This window comes from Bubalus bubalis, chromosome 11 (assembly GCF_019923935.1).
Source record: "Bubalus bubalis isolate 160015118507 breed Murrah chromosome 11, NDDB_SH_1, whole genome shotgun sequence".
In the NCBI taxonomy this organism is placed as follows: domain Eukaryota; kingdom Metazoa; phylum Chordata; class Mammalia; order Artiodactyla; family Bovidae; genus Bubalus; species Bubalus bubalis.
In genome coordinates this window covers 32,235,207-32,256,099 of record NC_059167.1, presented here as the reverse complement: position 1 = coordinate 32,256,099, position 20,893 = coordinate 32,235,207, and the positions used below count along the sequence as shown (strand labels likewise).

General features: G+C 38.1%; 1 protein-coding gene across 21 annotated transcripts in view; it reads left to right on the top strand.

Moving 5' to 3' along the window:
• LOC112587813 (potassium channel subfamily K member 16) overlaps positions 1-20,893 on the top strand; it is a 377,120-nt gene that overhangs the window by 177,459 nt on the left and 178,768 nt on the right. For 13 of the 21 annotated variants that reach the window (XR_006639711.1, XR_006639715.1, XR_006639714.1 and 10 more), the window contains 2 exons: positions 11,652-11,731; positions 12,190-12,301. The gene's annotated coding sequence lies outside the window, so the exon portion shown is untranslated. Of the gene's footprint in view, positions 1-2,928; positions 3,633-11,651; positions 11,732-12,189; positions 12,302-20,893 lie in introns of those variants that run through there. The other 8 variants (XR_006639718.1, XR_006639713.1, XR_006639710.1 and 5 more) reach the window with 2 other exon arrangements.

Here is a 20,893-nt window from a genome sequence, read left to right as displayed (position 1 = left end):
GCCCACCTGACACTTTAATAGGAAATCTACACACCATTATCTCACTCCATCCAAGAATATGTTATCAAACTCTTTCAATGTTATGTAATAAAAATGGTTCACTTAGTCCCTCATCTGTTTTTCCTATTCATTCATTCTGTAAATATTTATGAAGCACCTATGATATACCAGGCACCATGGTAGGCATTGGGGGTAATAAACATGTAAAGACAGATGTAGTTCCCTACTCTCAGGGTCCTTGCATTCTTCTGGAGGAGACCCAAAATAAGCCTGCAAATCGATGAGGATAACATTAGATAGAGGATAAGAGGTGGTAAGCAAGTAAAGCAAGGACCTGCTAGCAGGTACGTGGGGGTAGGCATCATTAGCACTGTCAGAAAAGGCCTCTCTGGGTGACCAGGAGGCAGATAAGGCACAAGCTCTACGAAGGCTTGGGGACAGCAGGTACAAACCCTCTGAGTTGGGACAGGCTTGGAGTGTTCAGAGAGCAGAAGGAAGGCAGTGGGCTGAAGCAAAGCGAACTGCTGTAGTGTGGAGGTAACGGATGGTGGACAGGAGATCTCTTTCCATAGTTCAATCGAGAAAAAAGCAAGACATTTTCTTTGCCAATAAGGATCAAAGAATTTAAGACTGGCTTAATTCTGGTGAAAACTTAGCTCATTGGATTATACTATAAGATATTTATATAACCATGCTATTAGAGACTTTTGAGCTTTATTTTCTTGTATTATTTTACCATTATTAAAAGCAAAAGGATCTTAACATTGTCCATGATTATTATTATTTTACCAGAATAATTTTTTCTTCTCAATAAGTTATCATTTTGGTGATTTGCACACCCCTTAGTGTAATTTCATTATAACCAATATTTAGTGGGAAGTCTGAATTAATATATTTAAAAGATATTTAATTTTATTGCATTCATAGTATTTTTTCAGTAGGAAGTGCCAGTTTCTCTGTAGGTACTAGCTGAAGGGAAAATATACAATCCTTTGTGGAATCCTCTTGGAATATAAACATGCACAGACACACAAAATTAAATTCTTAGGTGATAAGCACTGTGATAAGTGTTGAGGAAAAGAGGTTATATGGTAAAATGAAAATTCTTAACAGTAGGAATTAACCAAGTCAGAAAGGTCAGGGAAAGGATAAGCTACTTGAATATTATACACTAGTTGTTGTTAAGTCACTAAGTTGTGTTTGACTCTTTATATATACTAGGATATATACTTATAGTCCCATTTTAATGAGTGGATTAGAATGATCTTAATAAGTTTCTGTTCCCACTGCAGCCTTCCCTTTCCTTAGACATATACTGCATGCACATAAATACATACTGAAGTGACTTGAATCAATTTGGTCCCTTAAGTATGTAAATTTTCCTTTGTCATTTGCTTCTACTTTTAATTTGCTCAGCAAATCAATATCCTCTCCCCTCACCTTTTTCACCTTCACAAAAGAGAAGTCAGCCCTGGTATGCACACATTGCCACTAATTAAAGATCCCTGATATTGGTTTATGGAGAGATTTATCCTGCACCCGTCAGGTCTTCTCTCCTCCTGTACATGCTGCCCTAGACATTTGGGACCCAGTTGCCAGAAGCTTCCAAATGCTCTTATATCACCTTTCTCCCTCATCACCTTTCCCACACACTGTTACTCTGGTCACCTAGGTGCCTCAACCTGCCACAGTCCTCGCAACTTCCTGATGCTGAAACCACACAAGCAGATGGCCCAGCTCCCTCCAGGCAGCAATTCTGTGCCAGGCATCAGACTTCCAGCCTCATAATGTGGGCTCTATCAGGCTGAGCACATAAATGCTCCAGCCCATTCTTAGCTGATAGAAAGCATATAAAAAAGGACTTTACAAACCAAGGCATGAATAAATAATTTCATGAGCAAAGCTGCAGTGTGGCAGTCCTCGGTTTAAAGCTGAAAGCCTTTCTAATGTGTTGCCAGAGGATTAAATGCTATCGCCGTGTTTCAGGCAGTAATTTTCATTGAATGCTTCACTCGGGATTTGGCATTGGAAAAGAAAGAATCCTGCACGCGCCAAACTGAAATTAGAAGGCAGCGCACTGCTGTCGGAAGCCTGGATGCTGTTGTTTTGAGGGCATTATCTTCTTTTCAGGTGTTTCCCTCTCTTCTTTCTCTGTCTCTCCACCTCTCTCTCTCTCTCTCTGTTTCTCTCTCTTTCCACAGATAGTTACCACCTTTCCAGTTCCTGATAAACCCTTGCCATAATGCCTAGAACTCTTCAAAACTGTTCTTCATGTTGATATTTACAGCAGTGGGTTTGCAGTATTAGGAGAGCAACACCTTGTGTCAAACCGCATAGAAAATCCAAGATTAACATAGGCAAAGGAAAAGGTCTGGGACTCTTGTCTCTCACCTAAAACAACTTTTAAAAAAATGTCTACAGCACAACCTTTGGGCATAACGCCATGGCTTTGGATTGGTCACTTTGAGTCAGGGAGAAACCTGAGTGTCTGCATGTCACTTAAAGTCCTTTTAGGCCCTGGTTGATCAGGCCCATTGAGTCTAGTCCACCTTGAGTTTGCTTTAAGGAATGGTGACCAGAAGTTCCCCAACTTCTACAGTCAACTCCCCTTTCCTTTGCAATGTTTGCTACCCTCATTTCTTTCCTCTAGTAACAGAAATAGAATTGTTTAATCTTAATGGCTAGCACCCAAATTCCTCTTCATGAAATATCTTTTTCTTTCTTTCCTTCTTTTTTCTTCTTCTTCTTCTTTTTTTTTTTTTTGCTGCACCACACAGCTGACAGGATCTGACTTCTGTGACCAGGGATTGAACCTGGGAACTTCAGTAGGGAAAGTGCAGAGTCCTAACTACTGGGCAGCCAGGGAATTCTCCATGAAGTAACTTCCTTTGTCAAGAAAAGGTGCCATCATTTTTGTAACAATTACAGGCAGAAGATGAGATGCAAGGCTGGGGAGCAGGCTGGTGGCAATCAAGGAAGGCAAGAGAAATGGTGCCTGATAAGTGAGGAACACAGCCCCAGACCGAGAGGCCTGCAGACTGAGAGTGTGGAGCGAAGGGCCTTGGGCCCCAAAGATGGAGGGGCTGCAGCACTATTAAGAACTGTAATGCCAGTGTTTCCATTGGAATTTCTGAGATGGAAATGCTCCCTCTATCCCCCTCCCAATACCTTCAGTAAAGAAGGTGATGAAGGGGCCAAAGGAGGGCCTGGGGTTCAAGTACTGGTAGCACAGCACAAAGCGAGCCTGCAGCAGCTGGCGGCCAAGGAGGCTTCACAAGAGGTGGGCCCTTAAGGGGCTTTGTGGAAACACTGGGGTGGAATCTGGACTGCTGCTGGCCACAGAATCAGGAGACTTAAGCCAATTTTTCCTGGATTTCCAAAGGACAAGAGAACCTACTATAGACTTTGCGTTATACTAGATTTTCAAAGGGGCCTCCAAAGCAGTACTTTGTAATAAGCACTATGAAAATGAATGCTAGTAGTTTGCAAAGATCCTGGCTTGCAGCCAGGCAAAATGAGGGCAAAAATATGCTTAATGCAAATAGATAACTAACAGAAGAATTTGTTTTTGTTTGTTTTTTAATTATCTGGGCTGGTTCATCGTAGAATAAAATGATATTCCATTCTGTTTATATAAGCATTTTTCTATTGGCATATATTAGAATCCATGGAAAATTGGTCAGAGAAAATCCAGTTATAATTCTTCATGGGTTCATGCTCTAAGGAGCATTCTTAGGAATAATAACTTTCAGAAAGAAATGTGCTGTATTTCTTACTCCACATACTTTCAGGGAACATTCTCCTGCAGATGGCTTCTTTTCTGGGTTTCATCCTGGAGCTCTTGTTCCCCTCCATCTCTCCTCTTTCAGTCACAAACTCACGGGTAGCATCACCTTACATGTGGACAGCCACCCCATAGTGGTAGCCTCTCTTCCAGAGATTGCATGGGATGGTCACTCTCTCCATGACCTGCCTCACAGTCCTGGCCTCATCTTCTCCCAGAGATACTCTCATCCAGCTTCTCCAAGTAGGTGGAAACCTACATGAAGAAAAGTTCAGAATAACCCAAGGAAGCTTTCTTTTCTCCCAATGCATAGATAATAGAATCTCAGAATGGGAAACTCTTTGAATGGATTTTCTTCTGTTCTATTTGGGGAGAAAAGGATCTTCTGTTAGCATAGAGGGTGGCTTTGTCAGTCTCTTTAGATCTGGGTGAAAAAGAATACAAGGTGTGTGGTTGTGTGTGAATGTATTTGAGTCAGTGTGTGTGTGTGTTTGTGTAGGAGGATGATCGAAAAAGAGGGGAAATTTAATGACTTATCTCAAGGATGAGCAAGGATTTTTCATGCAAGACAATTATGAAACCGATTTAAAACCAATTATCTTCTGTATCAGTACACATAATATCCACAACAGCATTTCAAGCATTGTTTTTTTTCCACTATCTTCTCAATAAAGGGTTTCATTTTAAGGGGGTCAAATATCAAAATGACATAAACTGTACAAACTGGAGAACTGGGCTGTTATCCTGTGGCTTTCTACAACGTTCACTTTAAAGCTGGTGGAACTGAGAGGAGGGATTTGAGGAATTTGGGAGTGAGGATGTGACTTGGTGCCGATGTTCAGTCACAGATCAGGCAGTGATCGTTCGGGATCTGGGAAGGCAGAGGACGGAGCTATTACTTGAAAGAGTGCTCAGACAAGAATGGATTTTAAATGCTCCGTGAACACCTGCCTTTACTTGTCAATCCACAATCTGTGCCATTTAGGCTTCTTGGTTGCGAGCAATAGACACCAGCTGTATTTATTTTAAACTAAAAGGAAATTTGTGAGAAGGATCCTGGGGCTCACAAAATCATTGGGAAGCCGAAGAACAAGTTTGAAGCATGGGAAGCACCAGCCTCCTCAAGACAGGCAACAGAGCTTCAGCATCTCACGTCCCCTGCAGAACAGGCCACTCTGCATACTGCCTGCATAGCTGTTAGACGTGTGACCCCAGCCATCCCAGCCTTTCCTTACAGCCTTGGGATTCAGAGTTCTGGGCACAAACATTCCCTTGGCTCAGCCTAACTCAAGGGGCCCCTCCTCCCTGAGAAGGCTGCACAGGGCTGGGGGAGAGGAGACCCTGCCTCTTTAAAACATCCAGGGTGTTCATTAATATCCATGATGACAATTTCCCTTCTCACCACTACCATACAAAATAAAGCTTCTCCCCAAAGGTGATTGGAGTGTAAACAGGAAGACACTAGGAAGTTGAAGGCTGTCAGACTAAAAAGTGATTCAAGTCAACCACATGCCTCGTTACTCAGCCACAAGGGCCTGGGATACTGTGGCACATCCTTATAGGCTTCTTCCTGGTTGAGGTCTCTTCTTCTCCCCTCTGCTCCAGACCTAGTCTGCAATGCCATATTTCTGGATGCAGCTGTCCAGGTAGGGTCGCAGCAATGGAAGGTTGACTTCTGTCCACTCACCTATAAATGAAGATGACTATCTCAGTGTGTTATTGTGAGGATCAGATGAGTTATTTATAAAGTGCCTGGCATTCAGCAGTGTTCATTAGATGTTCTGTCATTTTCCTCATTGTATTGTCTCCCAAAAGGCAGTGTGCTTGTGGGTGTGTACCGGTTGTCTTTTTATTTATTCAATGAATATTTATTGAGTGCCATTGTTCTTATTTTTATTTGTTTATCAAGGACTGATGAAGACTTTGTCCAGGAGTGTTACCACATAGTATCAATACCTGTGCAACTCTGGGCAAGTTATTTAACCTCTGAGATCCAGTGGGATTCTCTGCAAAGGGGAGATAATAATCACACCTATGTTGAAGAATTCTCCTAAGCATTGAATGAGTTAATCTACATAAAGTACTTAGCACAGTGCCTAGCAATGAGAAACACTCAATTTGTGTTAACTATGAGTAAGAGCTCAAAGGCTTACATTTTTTTCTTGAATCTGCTTATGTATTCAGCCTCTTCTATGAGAGTAATATATTCTACAAATTTGCTACAGGCTCTTTGTTCTCCATACAGCTTATTTTCTAAGGACCAAAGTATCCCCCTTGTAGACTTAGTGTGGGAAAGACCTTAGGAGTGTTACAGTTCAACCACTTCATTGTGTGAAGCAGGAAGTGCAGGCTGCTCAGTGCAAGATTCGCTGACTTTCAGCCTGGTGCTTCATCTAGCCCATCTTATTTCATTATCAACAGCAACAGAATTCATTTCTGTTTCTATGGACCCTCAATTAAAACAAGAAAATCAGAGGTTGGTGTGAGGCAGGATTCAGCAACCATGGGCTTCTGCTATATATTTCACCATTTCTCTTCCCACTGTTTGTGATGGTAGTGGTCTGGCTGTATGCTAGGTAATGCCTATCACACTCATCTTATCTAGTCCTTGCCATCTACCTATGGCAGACTGCCACAAGTAGAGACAGATGGGGCTCTTAGAGAACTTTGGCCAGCTTTTATTTCCTATCATTATTTAAGTGGTTACTTATTATTCTACTATTCCCTGTAGTCTCTGACATTACCAATTCCCATGCTTTCTCAGGGAATTAAATTAGCTTCAAATTCTTTTTCTCATGCTATGGTAGCTTGCATTTTTCTATGTTGACTGTAGCTTATCATTTTCTGGCTTTATATCCAATTCCTTCAGATTTGTGCATTTGAACACAATCTTTCCCTACTCAAAACAAAACTTCTATTAATATCAATAACCTAATGTTCATTCTCTATTCCAAGTCATTAATAAAATTTTTATTGAGACCAGAAAGAATCTCAATTGGATACCAGGCCATTTATCCATTTCCTTTGTTTCAAATAGTTTAGCCAATACTTAATTTATTTGGAAATGTTTATTTCTAAGCTAATTCAAATTTGCTTCAGATAACATTTATTAAATGTTATATCAGAGTTATATTAATGCCCTCCCCCATATAATTCTGTATTGTTTCCTAAATAAACTTTATAATTATGCCAAGAGCAGCTATATTATTTTATCTGGAACAGTTTGTTTTAATAAGTGGCCAAATTACTTTCCTATTACTTGGGATTTTAAAATTACTTTTCGTCAGAGTAATTGTTTTAAATCAACAGTTGTATTTGGAATAATATTTTGAAGGTTATAGTTTTCATTTTTCTTATGCTTTTAAAAAATATGTGAGCCACACAGTTCCCTTTAATCAAAAATTTGCAAATTACAAGTATCAACATATATCCATACCAAATTAAAAAATTAGATAATTCTTTGCAAATTGATGCCTATATAGAGACAGCAAATTCTTTCCAGTGATTTTTTTTTTGACCTTTAGAAATTGAAAATTTTCTGCTTTTGTTGCACTTTTACTCATAATAAATCTCAAACTAACCCTCAATTTTATTTTTAAAGGCAGATTTTAAAATGACTGAGCCTAGTATGTAAGCTTTTAAAGTATGTTGTCACTCATTTTATACATGTTGTGTATATTCTCTGCAATTCCCATTTTCTAATATACTTACTAAAAGTTAGAATTTCTTAGGTGGTTCTCTTCAATGTGAGGCTTAATGTAATCACCAAGTACAGATTTTCTTTGGGCTTATTTTCATGCTCACTAGCTCAAAATTGCTCTTTTGGGACTTTTTGATGCCAAATGATGGGTTGTGAATAGTTTAATGTGTTCATGTAGCATCATGAGACTCCATCTATATTGTCAGTCTCATTTCTCTCTATCCCTGGAGGTTTAAAAATCAGAATCGACTGCAGTTTCTTTTTCATGTGTTCAACTACATACTATTTTATTGAACTAGAGTTTTTTTCCAATTTATCCAAATAGACTCTACACACTTTGCAAAATCACAGTCCTTATGTATCTAATAATCTAGCATTAAAAACGCTTTCTCTATATGCTATGCTATCTTTCAACTTCCTTTCTGTTACTTTAAATTCAGTATTCATCAACTGACATCATGTTATGAGGAACACTTAATTTTTAATGTGAGGTGATTAGGTCATATTTTCAACTTTAACTCCATATTTAGCTTAAGTGCCTCACATCTCTTGCATATGAGAATGTAATGACCTGGCAGTTTTCTTTTTCACAGAATTTAAGACTCTTGATTAAGCTTATATTGTTACATAGCATGAATAATTATAGTTGAGGTTTTGGAATTAAATGTACAGATGATCTTGTTTCTTGCCCCTTAGTTAAATGTGCGTGTAAGTTCCCTTCCCTCACCTGGCATTTTATTAAATGTCTAGCATTTTGTTAAAATTAAACTCTCCTCTGAATAATCCCTCCCTCCCTCTCTACTCTCCCTCCCTTCCTTCCTACATTCCTTGTTTTCTTCTTTCCTTTTTTTTTTAAAAAAAAAAACAGTGTTATAGTTAAAAAAAAAAAATCAGAGGTACATGAAGTTTAGTCAAATACTCACTACCAAGGAGTACCCATATGTAGAATGGCCTTCTGCTAAGAAAAAGACCAGGATAAAATATAAAACTAACCCCTTCCCTGTGTTGCCTGGTCCAGCTTCGCAAGGTGGTACTACTGGTGTCTTGGGCATCAGGGGGGTCTGTTGAGGGTTGGCACTTTGCTGTGGCACTGTGCTGACCACTTTTGGGGAATCTGAGTTTCCTTGAAATCCAGCTCCAATTTAAAAGTCACTGATTACCATCACAGCTGAAAATGCCACACATTTCTGTTGTGGTAAACTATATGTAACATGAAATTTACATTTTTAAACCATTTTTAGAAGTGCAGGTCAATGGCTTTAAGTACTTTCATTGTTAGGCAACTATCACACCATCCATCTGTTGATCTCTTTTCATCTTGCATTAGTGAAGCTCCATGCCTAGTAAACAACAGTCCGAAGTCCCCCATTCCCCCAGACTTTGGCTACCTCCATTCTACTTTCTGTCTCTATGAATTTGACTTCTGTAGGTTTTCTGCACACCTCATGTAAGTGGAATCATATAGTTTGTCATTTTGAGACTGACTTACCTTGTTCATCATAATTCCTTAAGGTTCATCTATGTGTAATATGTGTCAGAATTTGCTTGTAAAAGCTGAATAATACGCCAATGTAAGTATATATCACATTTTGTTTATCTATTCATCTGTCAATGGATATCTGGGTTGTTACCACCTTTTGACTTTATTGGTATGGTTCAATATCTGCTTGAGTCCCTATTTTCAGTTTTTTTGGGGGGATATATACTCAGAAGTAAAATTGCTAGGTCATGTGGTAATGGTGTGTTTGATTTTTTTGAGGAGTCCCCAAATTTGTTTCTACCTGCAAGATGATTATTCCTCCTATCATATTCCACGTTTGGAAAAATTTTACTCTCTTTTGATTTCTGAATTAAATTTTTTTTTTTTTTTACAAGTACAAAATCCCTAGTTAAATAAATGGCCAAATTTTATGACACTTTTAGTTTAGTAAGTTTTTTTGAAAAGCGTAAAATTAATCTTTAGGAATAATAAGCTATAGCCTCCTTGCCATAGCAGTTTAACAGTGGAAAGTCTTTAGCTTTTCAAAATTATAATTAAAAAAAGAATTTTATGCATGATTATCCTTTTGTAATGTTCAATATCTGAAGTTTTCAAAGTATTTTTTTCTATTCATAGAGCATTACATTGTAAGGAAACATGTAGATGTGTGATATCTTCATGAGTCAAAATTACAGAGTTGTCCTTTTAAAAATAATGCATTGCTAAAAATAATTCATTGCTGAAGGTCTGAACTTAAAAGTCCACTCAAAGATGATTATCTGCATGGTAAAAAATGCTGGGAATAATCACGATTTCTTTTAATGAGTTGCCTGATTGCATTTTAGGATTTGATTTATTAATAATTTTCTGACATCGTAGAGACATTATGGTAAAATTGTGTTGATTTGTAGTTGAGTAATTAGAATTTGTGGTATTTGTACAAAGGTCATGAAGTTGGCTTTTTTGCAAAAGTTGTTTGGGGGAAAATAAAAGCCTGTTAACAAGACTATAAACAAAATTCCAAAGGAAAATGATTGCATATTGAAGAGAGCTGAAGTGTTTTCAAGCATTTAAGAAATAGTAGAGACAGTCTGCCATTTTAGTGTCCTGTAGAGGCTAACAATGCTTCTGCCAAAATGATAACATGCTAGCTTCAAGCCATTCTTCTTGATTAATGCTTTAATAGGCTTTTTGCTAGGCAACATTTGGTTAGCCCAGTTATTACACGTCTTTATATAAAGCTGCATTTATTGAATATCCAGCTTTGGGGGGATAAAAGGGAAAATTACACTTTTCTTGAGTTGGCTCTGGCACTATGTTTAGCTTAGTGCATTATAGATGCTTGAAATTAAAGCTTTCATTTTGAATTGTCATAGTACTTTTGCTTTATTTTCTGAGTATAGTCTATGGTCATAGCTACTGACGAAGAATGGGATCTGGCTAATGCAAATTTGAAAGAAGGAAGAAAAAACTGGTTGGAGTCCCTGTAGATCAGGATTGTTGGTTTTGTGATAGACATTTACCAACATCTGTTTCAAAAGGAAAATAGAAGCCCACCCTAGAAGTCTGAGGGTCATCAGGAAATAGACAAACATCAGGATATTATATTAAAGCACATCTGTCTCCACTTTGGCATGGCAAGCCTATATTTAGATATTAAGAGCTGTGTTTAAAAATGCTGATAAAGTGGATTCCATGCTCATTTTTTGGTGAACTGTGTTATTTTTCTTTTTTACAAATGTGTGCACTTGATACCATACTCAACATATGTTCTACCAAGACGAAATTTAAAACATAGAAGTGCTGCGATGAACATTGGGGTACTCGTGTCTCTTTCCCTTCTGGTTTTTTCAGTGTGTATGCCCAGCAGTGGGATTGCTGGATCATAAGGCATGTCTATTTCCAGTTTTTTAAGGAATCTCCACACTGTTCTCCATAGTGGCTGTACTAGTTTGCATTCCCACCAACAGTGTAAGAGGGTTCCCTTTTCTCCACACCCTCTCCAGCATTTATTACTTGTAGACTTTTGGATTGCAGCCATTCTGACTGGCGTGAAATGGTACCTCATAGTGGTTTATAATAGCCAGGACATGGAAGCAACCTAGATGTCCATCAGCAGATGAATGGATAAGAAAGCTGTGGTACATATACACAATGGAGTATTATTCAGCCATTAAAAAGAATACATTTGAATCAGTTCTAATGAGGTGGATGAAACTGGAGCCTATTATACAGAGTGAAGTAAGCCAGAAAGAAAAACACCAATACAGTATACTAACGCATATATATGGAATTTAGAAAGATGGTAACAATAACCCTGTGTACGAGACAGCAAAAGAGACACTGATGTATAGAACAGTCTTATGGACTCTGTGGGAGAGGGAGAGGGTGGGAAGATTTGGGAGAATGGCATTGAAACATGTAAAATATCATGTATGAAATGAGTTGCCAGTCCAGGTTCGATGCACGATACTGGATGCTTGGGGCTGGTGCACTGGGACGACCCAGAGGGATGGAATGGGGAGGGAGGAGGGAGGAGGGTTCAGGATGGGGAACACATGTATACCTGTGGCGGATTCATTTTGATATTTGGCAAATCTAATACAGTTATGTAAAGTTTAAAAATAAAATAAAATTAAAAAAAAAAAAAAAAACATAGAAGTGTGGAATTTCTCTCTTTTTTACAGCCTGGCTTATAAACTTCAGAGCATACCTTGAATAGTTTATGTATCCTTGGTGGGATGTCTTCTCACTGTTATTTTTCCTGGTGCATATACATGCATGTCTATTTTGCTATCTTTGCCCAGGGCCTCCTCTGTTTGTGTGCTGTAGCACCGGTCTTTAATTTCCCAGTCCTATGAAGCCTTGGTGTTACCCTGGAGTATTGGTTCCTGTTTGAATCAAGCCTGGTAGCTACCTTCTGCAGACCTAATTCTTTTATCTGCGAATTGTCATAGGAAAAAACCATTAAACCTGAGATCTAGGTCAGCTCTTATCAGCTGCCCAGGGTTCTGGGTATAGATTTGGGCTGGTGGAGGTAAGTGCCTACTGTTTTTGGGCACTTTGCCAGATTTTGGCAAAGTTCAGGTAGTAATAAAAAAGTAACATTCGTTTCACAGTTCTAGACTTGAACAGTCTATTATGGGTTGGGTTTACAGTTAACATAGTATAATTTTTGATTATTACACGTAAAATCTATTTGTATTTTTCCTCGTCTCTTCATAGGCACTGGTATGCTCTGTCTTTTTGAGGAAAATTAAGGTGATTCCCTGCCCCTCCCATCAAAATTTATCCCTGGAAGCCTGATGAACCAGTTAGGAGAATCTGGAGTTTCTCTGTAAGTTTTTTTTTTTTAATGTATTTTTATTGGAATATGGTTGAATTACAATTTTGTGTTAATTATTGCTGTACAGCAAAATGACTCAGTTATGCATATATTTTATACATTCTTCTTCATATTCTTTTCCATTATGATTTATCATAGAGTATTGAATATGGCTCTTTGTGCTATACAGTAAGACTGTGTTTATCCATTCTATATATCAGTTTCCATCTGCTAATCCCAAACTCTAAATCCAACCCTCTCCAAATCTCCTCCCCCTTGGCTACCACCAGTTTATTCTCTGTGTCCCTGTTAGGTTCATTTGTGTCATGTTTTAGATTTTACATATAAATTATAACACACGGTATTTGTCTTTCTCTTTCTGACTTACTTCACTTAATGTAATAATCTCTAGTTGCATCCATGTTGCTGCAAATGGCATTGTGTGCACGCATCCATACTAAGTCTCTTCAGTTTGTCTGACTCTTTGCAATCCTATGGACTGTAGCCCACCAGACTCCTCTGTCCATGGAATTCTCCAGGCATGGATAGTGGAGTGGGTTGTTGTGCCCTCCTCCAGGGGATCTTCCTGACCCAGGGATTGAACCTGCATCTCTTATGCCTCCTGCAATGGCAGGCAGGTTCTTTACCACTAACACCACCTGGAAAGTTCACAAATGGCATTGTTTTGTTCTTTTTGTGACTGAATAGTATTCCACTGTATATATGTACCACATCTTCTTTATCCATTCATTTGTCAATGGACATTTAGTTTGTTTCCATGTCTTGGATATTGTGAATAGTGCTGCTCTGAACTTATGAGTACTCTATAAGTTTGGAAGGAACAATTAAAGAAGTACTATTATCTTTATTTTCTGAAAGAAAATATTACTGCTATTATATCTTAAGAAAGGGAGAACATCTCAATCTAGTGCTAATATGTCTTTAACATATTTTTAAAACTTCTTTTAAAAAGAGAGAGAGCAGACCTCAGGCTCAGAGTCTTAAGAAGGCAACTGTTTCCAGTGAGAATTAAATAGCATGATCATGTTTTTATTGCTTTTATTTCTTTATGATTTGCCTCTGTTTATGGTAAATAGCAAAGTTAAAAATTTTTTTCTTTAAATCTTTTGTTGGACTAGGAGTTGTTTGATTTAACCCTTATAAGAATTCAATGTGTTTGATGCTATTTTAAACTGCCTTTTACAAATGAAAACATTAGTGCTTAGGAAACTTAGGTAACTTGCCCAAGGCTGCACAAACTGTGGAAGCCTAGAATTCAGATTCAGTTCTGTCTGAATCCAGAGACTGAACTCTGACCCACTCTTCTACATACGTCTTAAACATTGTACTCTGAACTGTCCTCACCAAGACCCCAAGACCTCCATAAAAGGGGGAAAGATGCAGCTTCAAGTTTCGTCCACTGATATTCTGCTGTTCTGTGGGAAGAACAAAGATTTACGGAGGCTCAGTTCCTCCTGGCTCCTTATTAGTTGTTTAACAATGTCATGTACTTAAAATCAAGGCAGTAACATTCTCGTGATGTCTTTTCCTTTTTAGAAGTGGGACTAAGTTAAAATAAAACTATTTTTCCCCACCAATGGTATGTTTTCATATGGAGAGATAAAAGGAGTTGAGGGAGGAGATTAAAAATACTCAGTCTAATTTATGGTCGCTCAAGAACAGCTGAATATACTGAGAAAAACCTTAGGCTGTGAACCGGGGAGGAGGTCTGCTTCCTCAACCAGCACAGCCTCAGTCCTTCGTGGGCAGATCTGAAAACTGCAGGGCTCTTCTGTCGCTTCACAGACCCAAACTATGGTTAAATTAAAACAGGGAGTTTCACATAGCTTTTCAAAAACCAAATCCATCATATATTTCTTAATCTCATGTATACACATGAAAAAGTGGAGCTGTTCTGATTTCTAAATTAAGGAGGGAGGGGAGTTTAGGAGTCTGTCCACTGAGGTTTAATTCCAGGTTTCCCCATTTGCTATCTGTGTAGTCTTAGGCAGTTTCTTAATTTTTCCAAGTCTCGGTTTCCTTGTCTATAAAATGGGGATAATGATATTCACCTCATAGAGTGGTTGTGAAGATAAGCGTAAAGAGCTTCAAACAGCACCTGGCACATGAACCATTTGTGATTTTACTTTTATTGGAAGCGGAGGGGAAGATTTAGAAAGTCAGTATTTAAGAACCATTTGCCTGAGTGATCACTAAAGTCTCAGAACTGTATGTATGTTTTTATGTTAGATTTTTCTGGGATGTAACTCAGAAAGCCCAGTGTAATGAGAATCATTAAACTAGTGCGCTCAGGAGGGTTTTGTGCTTGTGTGCCAACTGTGCTCTAAGTTCTAGGAAAGGTTGTTGATAACTCTGTGCCTATCACTGCTGGACTCTTTTTCTCAATGAGATCTTCTCTGAGAGGCTGAAATCAAAATGTTTTGGAAGTGATAGCAAAGAAAAAAAAAGTCTAGACTTTGTTGATTATCTTTATTTGTGGTGAAAATGTCCAACAGCCAGAGAATTGCACTGGTGTGACCCGTTGTGTTCATTGATTCTGTCTTGAAAACAATAGTGTGTACATCACTGAACATATTGCTCAAGTGTTTAATTAGCTGAAGTCCCTTGATTTCATCAGTATCTCTGAGTCCTCGACCCCTGACCTTTTTGGCTCCAGAAAGACTGCAGGTACAGGTCTATTTGCTGTCAAGAAGCTGGTATCGAGTCTCCTCTTTGTCCCACTCCTGCCCCCTCTTCAGTAAACAATACATCCTAATATAAAATAGATGGGATGACAGCTTATCAGGGAAACTTCCAAGATCCCAGAATCTCTGTCTCCTTGGAAAATTACTAAACCACATTTAATACTATAGTAATCAACTTCCTGAATCCCCACATGAGCCTGCCCTTTTGGCATTAAGCAGCACAGCTGATATGATCTATGCTAAAGACAGAAGAGAAATGAGGACCTCTAGCCTACTGTCTTAAAATAAACACAGGCAAATCTGTTGGAGGAATTCATCACGTTTTAAAAATCAAAAGGACGTGAAAATAAGTACAAATAGATAACTGTGGATGGAGAAAAGATATATGCCTTTGGCAGAAATTCTTCATTAGATAGGAATTAGAATAGATGCTAAGAAGAATCAAGATGTTATATATGCCCTATCTCCGGAAGTTAATTATAATTTTAAAATAATTCAGTGGAGTGGCTAAGATTATAGGCTTTTGAGGCAGGCTGCTTGAGTTGGAATCTCAGCTGCACTATTAATTAGATCTGTGATTCAGAACAAGTTGCTTAATATGATTTTGCTTTTATACCAAGAAAACAGAGTTCTAGTTATCGATTACTGTATAACAATGCAAGGATCTTTTTATTAAATCTCGTGATTTCATGAGTCAGAAAATTAGCAGGACAGTACCAGCACTTCTGCTCCAAGTGGCATGGACAGGGTCAGTTGGTGGTGTTCAGCAGGCAGCTGCTCTGATCTAGAGAGTCCAAGAAGAATTCCCTGGGAGCCTGGTTCCTCCCTGGGGATGGTTGGAAGGTTGGGCTCAGCTGTGCCCCTTTCCTGCTCCAGATAGGCTCAGAGCTTCTCCAGGAGGTGTCTCCTGTAGGGCTGTTGTGCTGATGACAGTGGGGGCCTCAGGCTCTGACAGTGATTGTACCGCAGATGGGAAAGAGCAGCTCTCGTGATTTGGGCCTGGAGACTGGCACTCCTTTCCACATACTATTGGCCAAAGTGGTCACAGTGCTTGCCCAGATTTAAGGGAGGGGGCTGCAATCTCCTCAATGGAAAGAGGATTAAAGAATTTGTGGCTGCTCAACAGCATCCATCATAGACTAAATGTTCGGTAAGTATTAGATGTTATAGCATCTGTCCATATGTAGTATTACCTCATATAATATACATACTTATATTGATACAATTGATAAAATACATATTTGTGTACTATCTGACCTGTACATAGAATGTTATATTTTTATATGTTATATATATAAAATATGTTATATGTTTAATTATATTTGTATAATTCCCAAAGTGGTGGTGGATGTGAGCACTAACAGTTGTCAAGTTATTTCTGTATCAAATTTCTTAGTATTTGTGTGGTGAATCACTTCCCTAACTACAGGAAATAAAATAGTCCCTGAAGGAAAAGTTCTTTTATTTGGTTGGTTTCTTTTAAATACAATTACACGTAACTAAACACAGGAGCAACTGACCTGCTCCCATGTATTGATTCCTGAGTAGCTGGGGGCAGAGGCACCCAGCCCATTAACCTTTGGGAGAAGAGCTAGAATATTAGGCAGAATGTTTCACAGGGAGCAGAGAATAGTTGGAGAATTATTTTATTTTAGAAATTATTTTACACTTGTGTGCTTTTGAGTATCAACTTTAAGAAGACACTGTGTAATTAATAATTGGAGCATAAGCTTTCACACTGAAAGAAAGAGTTGGTCTCCTAAGAAGAAAAGTTTCCAAATACAAAACAGGGTCACATATGAAAAAGTTATTGTGACAAATGTGCCATAGTGCTATATGAAGGCCTAAGATCTAGAAAAGAAATGGAAAACCCTGTGTATATAATTATCAGAGAGAACCTGTACTTATTAAAAGAAAAAAGTGATAGAGAATAGGGACATTCAGAGAACCTTAAGAGTTTTAAGAAGGAATTACTGAGTAATGAGCCATGAAATTAAAAGATGCTTACTCCTTGGAAAGAAAGTTATGACCAACCTAGACAGCATGTTGAAAAGCAGAGATATTACTTTGTCAACAAAGGTCCGTCTAGTTAAGGCTATGGCTTTTCCAGTGGTCATGTATGGATGTGAGAGTTGAACTATAAAGAAAGCTGAGCGCCAAAGAATTGATGCTTTTGAACTGTGGTGTTGGAGAAGACTCTTGAGAGTCCCTTGGACTGTGAGGAGATCCAACCAGTCCATCCTAAAGGAAATCAATCCTGAATGTTCACTGGAAGGACTGATGTTGAAGCTGAAACTCCAATACTTTGGCCACCTCATGTGAAGAGCTGACTCATTTGCAAAGACCCTGATGCTGGGAAAGATTGAGGGCAGGAGGAGAAGGGGACGACAGAGGATGAGATGATTGGATGGCATCACTGACTCAGTGGACATGGGTTTCGGTGAACTCCAGGAGTTGGTGATGGACAGGGAGGCCTGGCATGCTGCATGGAGTTGCAAAGAGTTGGACACAACTGAGCGACTGAACTGAACTGACTGAGCTTCAGTAGAGACGTTATTCAGAATACGTTGCATTATAAAGCTGGGCAAGTAACATTTCTGCATGTGAGATGGAGTTCTTGTCAACAAAAGGGTATGAGAAAGAAGAAAATCAGGTTTAGGGAACTCCAGTACTCTTGCCTGGAAAATCCCATGGACGGAGGAGCCTGGTGGGCTGCAGTTCATGGGGTCGCTAAGAGTTGGACACGACTGAGCGACTTCACTTTCACTTTTCACTTTCTTGCACTGGAGAAGGAAATGGCAGCCCACTCCGGTGTTCTTGCCTGGAGAATCCCAGGGACAGGGGAGCCTGGTGGGCTGCCGTCTATGGGGTCGCACAGAGTCGGACACGACTGAAGTGACTTAGCAGCATACCAGGATAAAATTATTTTAAAAGTTGAAACTTAAAAGCCCCAACTAAAGAGTAATTCCTAACAGTTAAGTAATTCTCCATTTTTCATACCCAACATATCCAGATGGATTTGACTTACTATACCATGCTGATGTGAAAATCATTCAAAATTATCATCTAGAAAAGAAAGCCCAGAAAATCATTGGTTACAGCCTATGGACTTGCATGATTCATGAACAATCCATGGTCTGTGTCTTGCTGGGTAAAGTGTCTGGTCCTCCCATCCTCTCTGGCCTCCCTGAGGCCTGCCTGATCATTGTGACTTTTGTTCCTGCATTTACTTCTGATGTTTATTAGATAGTAGAACTTAATTTCTACCAACTGTGCTCATGATCTGATTGCCTTCATTAATTTTTGCTTTTCAATTGGTTTGTCAGATTTTTTTCCTGAATGATTTATATGAACTCTTTGGCAAACTGGCCCTTTCTATGTTCCTAGTTTGTTGTCATTTGGCTTTATTTTTTATATATTTTTATCCAAAGGTGTTTATATATATATAATACCTTTATATATATTACTTAGAAAGCATTTCTTATTCTAAGATGATGAATAAATCGATCTATATTTTCTTCTGTTCCTATCATAGGTTTATTATTTTTAAATCACTGATTAATCTGGTTTTTTGGTATAAGTTAATAAATCTCTGATTAAGCTGGATTTATTTGGTGTGAAGACTGAGAAAGGCATTTATCTTCTTAATGGTTAGCTAGTTTTCCTGTTGTCGGAGAAGGCAATGGCACCCCACTCCAGTACTCTTGCCTGGAAAGTCCCATGGACGGAGGAGCCTGGTGGGCTGCAGTCCATGGGGTCACACAGAGTCGGACACGACTGAAGGGACTTAGCAGGAGCAGCAGCAGTTTTCCTGTTGTAACTTACAGATTAATTCATTTTTCCTATTTTGATTTTAATATGCTAAATTGTCATGTGATTTAGTCTATTTCTAGATTCCTTTGATGTTCTCATTTCCTCTTCAGCACCAAAGTGTTCTTAATTATTGTAGTTCCATAATATATTTTATTATATGCTAGGGCCATCCCCTTCATTGCTTTCCTATATATAAATAAGATCAAGTAAGAGAATATAATGGAAGAAAAGATTCCATTTACAAAATGGGTAAAAAAAAAAGAAATGTATAGACTCATATAAAGGATAAATTTAAATTATGCTGAGAACATACGAAGAAACTTAAAAAGACGCCTTGATCTTAGATATGAAGGCTCAGCATGAAGCTGTCTGTTCTTCCTTAATACATCCACAAATTTAGTACAGTGCCAATTAAAACATTCACAGGATTTTGAGGAAAACTTAACAAAATGATGCTGAAGTTCTCCTGGAGGAACAAACATTTTATCCTATGTGAAATAAAGTAGATAAAGACAAATGATCTCACATATGCTGAATCTGAAAACAAACTGGATTAGCAAATCAAAATGAAAACATTCTCACAGATACAGAGAACAATTGAATGGTTGCCAAAGGGGAGGGATGTGGGGGGATGGGCAAATAAGTGAAGGAGATTAAGAGGTACAAAGCTTCAGTTATAAATAAATCACAGGGATGTAATATACTGCATTGGGCATATATTCAATATTATAATAACTTTATATGGGGACAGGTGGTTACAGATTTATGATAGAGATCATTTCATAATGTATATAAAGGTTGAATCACTATGTTATACACCTGAAATTAACACAATATTGTATATCAACTATATTAAAATAAAGAATGGCCAGAAAATCCCTGTTCATTTTATATAATCTTATTAACTTTTAAAATTCTCCCCATTTAGTTTTTTAAAAACTTAACAGAAGTGACTCATGCCTGTGGCAAAATGATTGCCAACATTACAGAGGCATAACAATGACCCTAACCTCTGAAAGTGATGGAGAATTCTAGGTGCTAGGCCTTGTTCTGTGTGTTATTTAGAGGAAATGTTCATGATTTCATTTCATCCCTACGACACTCTTATCAGGCAGGCATCCTCATTCTATTTATTTTTATTGAAATGTAGTTGATTTACAGTATTATATTAGTTTTAGGCATACAGCATAGTAACAGTATTTTTACAGTTTATGCTTCATTAAGTTATTATAAGATTATGGCTCTATTTCCCTGTGCTATATAATGTATCCTTGTTGCTTATATTTTGTACATAGTAACTTGTATCTTTTAATCCCATAACCCTAACATGCCCCTACCCCTTTCCCTCTCTCCTCTGGTAACCCACCAGTTTTCCATATCTGTCAGTGTGTTTCTGTTTTGCTATCTACATTTGTTTGTATTCTTTTTTAGATTCCAATACAAGTAATATCATATAGTATTTGTCTCTCTCTGACTTATTTCACTAAGCATCATATTCTCTAGGTCCATCTATGTTACTGCAGATGGCAGAATTTCATTCTTTTTTATGGCTAGTAATATTTCATTCTTCTGATCTCTTCATTGGTTGATGGGAAAATGGTTTTATTCCTTATCTTGGCTATTGTAAACAGTGGTGTTATGAATATTGGAGTGCATGTGTCTTTTCAAACTAATGTTTTAGTTTTATTTCTGGGTATACACCCAACAGTGGAATTGCTGGGTTATATGGTAACTCTATATTTAGCTTTTTGAGAAACCTCTGTGCTGTTTTCCACAGTGGCAACACCTTGGAAGGGTTCCCTTTTCTCCACACCCTTTCCAGTATTTATTATTTGTAGACATTTGATGCTGGCTATTTGGAAAGGTGTGAGGTGATATCTCATTGTTTTAATTTGCATTTCTCTAATAATTTCTCATGTTGAGCATCTTTTCTTGTATATATTATCCATCTGTGTGTTTCTGAAAAATGTCTGTTTAGGCCTTCTGCCCATTTTTTGATTGGGTTGTTTCTTTTTTAGATAGAATTAAATGAGCAGTTTACATGTTTTGGATATTAGACCCTTGTTGGTCATATCATTTGCAAATA